Below are 5,514 nucleotides of genomic sequence, written 5' to 3'. Positions count from 1 at the left end.
GAAGAGTGTTATCATAATTGGAAGGATTTTGCCAGATGCTAACAGGTGATTAGTATTTTTCATGTTAATCTTAGAGGACAAATTAATCTTAGTGTCTTATTTAAAGGAATATTACCGTGTTACTAGTTTTGTGGACAGTTCTTTCTGTGTTCTGTAGATTGAACCTTCAGTGCGGATCTGATTCGGAGGCTGATATTGCTCTGCACATAAACCCACGCTATGAGAATGGCAGTGCACATATAGTGTACAACACCTTACACCTACCAGAATGGTTGCCAAACAAGCCACAGCTGACTCTCCTATCGTCAAAGACAAACTGTTCGCCATTGAGATCCTTGTCACCAAGGAGGCATACAAGGTATTCACTCTTTGCAGAAGTTAAAAGTTAGCCATTTATTTAGATGTATTATGTCATGTCAACATAAAGCTATTTTCATGGCAACAACAGCGTAAAATCAATAAAAAAATGGATTCATTAATAAATATTTTTGAGACAACATAAGATAAGGGATAGACATTATATTTGATGTTTGAGTATATCGTATATACAACATCTTACACTTGATCATGACTAGTTTTTTCGGTTTATCTCAACCACTTTGGCTCATTTGTTGAAACAGTCTTCACATTCTCTAATAAACTTTTTTTGCAGGACATCACAAATCAATTTCATGTCTGCAAAATGTAGTAACTCACCCAAAACATTTAATTCATGCTTCAAAACCTAGTTAGTGGGTCAGTAAATTGGCTAGGGGCAACGAAATGAAAGTTTTTGTCATCTTGTGAGCCGTACTGGCCAATAGATGTTTATTTTCACCACAGCAGTCAACCAAATATTTCTTATTTATACATTTAAAGGTAGGGTAGGTGATTTCAGAGAGGCTAGCAATAGCAACCTAGTTTAGCAAGCATAAGATCCCACCCTTCCTGCAAATCACTCTCCAAAGCCACGCTTCCTCCAAAATACATGAACGACCAGAGGCTAACCAGCAACATGATGAGAGACGGTGTTGGTGGAAGCTTGAATGCTACGCTGTCAGATTATCTCATGTCTCATTCACCGGTGAGAAAACATTACAGTATAAAGCACATAATATTACAATAATATCAGTTTTGTTTAGCTAAAAGCTTTTGTGTATCACAGAGACCTTTTTAGATATAGATGTCCGTAGATATACCATCAGAGACAGAAAAGGAGACAGGTGTGAGGGAGATCAGAGGGAAACCGTGATAGTCACCAAACAAACACACTTAGTCACTCATAAAACAATGACTTAAAACACTACCAATATGTTGCATTATAGAATCTTTTCTTTTGTAAAATTTCTTTACATAACAAGAATGAGACCTCTCTGCTGTTCAGAATTCACTACAGTATATGTTACAAGTACAGTACAGTAAAAAGAGATGGTAATGAAATTGAAAGACTAACACCTGTGTAGGCCTTCAGTTACATCTAATTGTTTTGATAGTACTTCATTTTTAGATCTGGAATATATTTCTGCAGAAATACCTTATTCAGTTTTGTATTATTTTAGTTGTTTTAACCTAAGTTTAAAAAGATTAGTATTTAAAACTGAGCAAATTAACCTGTAGTAGGTACATAGAATTTTGTTGGTGGTTGTGTCTGAGTGAGAAAAGAATTCTTGCAATTTGAAAGATGTATTCACTGCATTTTGTACCAAAGCAACTGAAACTGATCCACAGTTTAGCCCATAGACTGTTGTGCTCATGTGTGAAAAGTTTTGAAAAGGTGACCTAAGTATTGACAAATGGGTTATGTCAAATGCCATAGACATTTATGGAATATACATTTATGTATGATAGATTTTCACAACTGGACTGTAAATTGAATGTTGTGAAGAATAAGACTATTTCACTGAGAATCAATCTAGTTCAACACTGTACTTTTTCTGTATTACCAGAATGAGAACAATGATTGATTTCTACTGTTTTACTTATTATACAATGGCTCTCCATAGATAAGTGCCAATGGGAAACACTTAATGGACTATGAATATTGTATTCCAGTCACTCAAGTGAACACCATCTCAGTGGACCAAAACATTAAGCTGGAGTTCATTGGCTACCCGAATTCTGTGGTAAGAAAAAAATACTCTACCACTATTAAGCATATGATAATTCATGTCATTCATATTGTTGAGTACTATATTTTCTATATTACACAATTTTACAAAGTTCCTTTTACTGTAAACAGGTGGTCCCATACAAAACCCGGATCTATGGTGGGCTATGCCCTGGCAATAACATTCTCATTTATGGAGTTTATAATACTGACTCTAAAAGGTTAGATAAAAATCTTACACAAAAGAGAATACACTTTTGACATAAACACATTTACATACCAATTTTTTTTTGTAAACGTACACTGGCGTCCAGGGCCGCATGAAGACCTTACTGGGCCCCGGGGCTATGACTTACTGCAGGGCCCCCTATTACAAATATTATATATATATATATAGCGTTAAATATGATTTTTATCCTATCAAAATTTTGATGCATTGAAATTTCATAATTCTTGTTACTAATTTCAATATTAAAAAAAAAATAAAAATAAAATAAAATACTAGCCTAAGTAAAAACAAGCTTATACTTAAGACAAGTAAACATCCACAAATTACAAAAACTAGACCTACTTGAAACACTTAAAGCACTGAATAATAAATTATATTGTATAAAATAAATGTACAAATAAACTGTATAGTCTTCACTGTATAAATTCAATGTACATTCATTCTTATTTATTTTACAAAAGTAATTCGGTCAAGGACAGTGAGTGATTTTCTTTCTAATGTTTGATTAACATTATTGACATAAATGTTAACAGCAGCTAAATTAAGCTGCTTTAGAGGAATAGCTCACCCCAAAATTAAAGGTCTGTTGTTGTTCTAAACCTGTATGAGTTTCCTTCTGCTGTTGAATGTAAAAGTATATATTTCGAACAATACTGGTAACCCAGCAGTTGCTGAGCCCCCATGACTTCCATAGTATGAAAAACAAAATGCACTACTGGAGTCAATGGGACCAGAAACTTTCTAGTTACGAACATTCTTCAAAATATTTTATTTTATGTTGACGAGAACAAAGAAATTCATACAGGTTTAGAACAACTTTATATATATATATATATATACAGTATACATATGTAATATGGTCAAAACTTCTGCTGGTGATAACCTGTTTTTATACAGTCTGTGATTACATACACATACAACTTTCTAACTGCACATATCTACTACTTTGCTGAATATAGATCTACATTTAAATTAAAGTTGTAGTAGAAAACTACTAAACAGCAGTGGATGAATGTGACCTTCAATTATTGTGAAATTTAAAAGTGCTGTAAGTGATTTTTACAGATGCAATGCGACACGTTATTCATAATATATTTCAGTGCCATTGAAGGTAACACTTTGACATCTGTTCTTCCAATATTGCTGCGTTAAAATAAAGTTGCTTGGCCATCATGTAAAATGATTATATTCTATTTTATACCATTAAAATAATAACTAATCTAAGCACAAAAACACCATCATGGTGTGATTTTTTTTTTTTGAAGAGCAAGTAAACAATCTAAGAATTCATTTCAATAATAAGGGAATATGTAAGGGATTTCTTATCAGAAACTGAACAGAGTTCCAATTCAAAATTATTTTCAGCCAGTGGAATATCTTTGGGGTGCATGGGACATTTTGCAAATAGAATTAGGCTAGACAAAGAAATGTAGAAACTTATTTTGTATTAAAATCTTGTTATTGCTTAAAATGAATGGATTTGAATGACTTAACTGGTGTGGCCCTAGTCTTAATATATTGTGCAATAGTCTGAACATTTCAAACGGTCATGATAACACTGGCCCTCTAGTGACTATAACTATTCTAATCCTGTTTTCTGTTGACGTTGTGTTTAGATTGATCTGAAGGTGGCAGTAGAGGTCTGCTTTACTTTCTCATTAAAGCCTTCTGCGGCCTTTCATTGATATGACATTTATCCGTCCAATATTACATAGATAATATACAGAGAGATGAAATTGCATAGCTGAAACAGCCAACAGACACATACAGTCCTGTGCATGCAACCCTGTTTAAAAGACTTTATCATGGAATAATGTGTAGCTAATGTTTCACTGACTATTTGAAAAAAACTTTTTTGATTATGTGTAGCTACTATTTCAATTAATTTTTTTAATTTTTTAAAAATATCACTCAAGTTAGAAAAGCGACTGAAAGTTGTTTACAGCACCTTCTGTACCATCTGTTCCTCCTATATTGTTGGGTTAAAAGAGAAATGGTTGCTTGGCTGTCATGTTGTTTAATAATTGTATTCACTTCTATGCAATTAAATAATTAAAATAACCACAAAAACATGTTAATAGTGTGATGTTTTAAGGGCAAGTGAACAATCTGATATAATAAATAAAGGAATATGTATGGAATTTCTAATCGGAAATTGATCAGGGTCCCAATTTTAAAATTATTTTCAGACAATTATAATATCTTTGGGGTGCAAGGCACATTTAGTAAATAGAATTAGAGAAATGCAGAACATTATATTAAAATCATGTTATTCCTTAAAATAAATAGTTTTTTAAGGAATGAATTGGTAGGGCCTAAGTCTTAAAATAAATATATTGTTCAAAAGTCTGAATATTTCAAACGGTCACGATAACACACGCGTCCTCTAGTGATTATAAGTAGATTAACCACAATACAGCTTTCTGTTGACGTTGTGTTTAGATTGATGTCAAGGTGGTAGCAGACGTATGCTTTACTTTCTCATTAAAGCCTTCTGCGGCCTTTCTGGCTTCCATTTACACAATTAAACGAAATAATTTAATTTAACAATTAAAAATGTTTTGTCAATTTTGTTAAAGGAAAAAGTAATCTGATTCTTGAAAACTAATTTACATTTTATAGTGTTGCTCATTGTATTTACTTATATGAAATATTTCATGTTTAAATGTCAACATTTTCAAGATGATTTGGTGGTTCATTGTAATTCCTAATAAAATATAAGAAGAAGCTTTGTTTTATTATTTCAAGAAAAACACAGATGAATAAGTATACTTTATAGGATTTTTACAGTTACACATTGTTACAGGATTTATACAGTTACGGATTTTAATCAGAATGACCTCTGCTCTGTTATGTTTGAATAATGGACAAACCACAATAGTACTGTAATTTATTGAGTATCATACATAATGGCACATTTTAAGATCTAAAACAGTTATTTTAATCAGTGCATAGTAAAGTAATTAATTTGACCAGAAACCACAAACTCTATTTGTTGATAGATAGATAGATAGATAGATAGATAGATAGATAGATAGATAGATAGACAGACAGATAGACAGACAGATAGATAGATAGACAGACAGACAGACAGACAGACAGATAGATAGATAGATAGATAGATAGATAGATAGATAGATAGATAGACAGACAGATAGACAGACAGATAGATAGATAGACAGACAGACAGACAGACAGA

This window comes from Sinocyclocheilus grahami, unplaced genomic scaffold (genome assembly GCF_001515645.1).
Source record: "Sinocyclocheilus grahami isolate Dianchi unplaced genomic scaffold, SAMN03320097.WGS_v1.1 scaffold161.1, whole genome shotgun sequence".
Taxonomy (NCBI): Eukaryota; Metazoa; Chordata; class Actinopteri; order Cypriniformes; family Cyprinidae; genus Sinocyclocheilus; species Sinocyclocheilus grahami.
The sequence above is the reverse complement of the archived record's forward strand: the minus strand, read 5'-3'. Positions refer to the sequence as shown.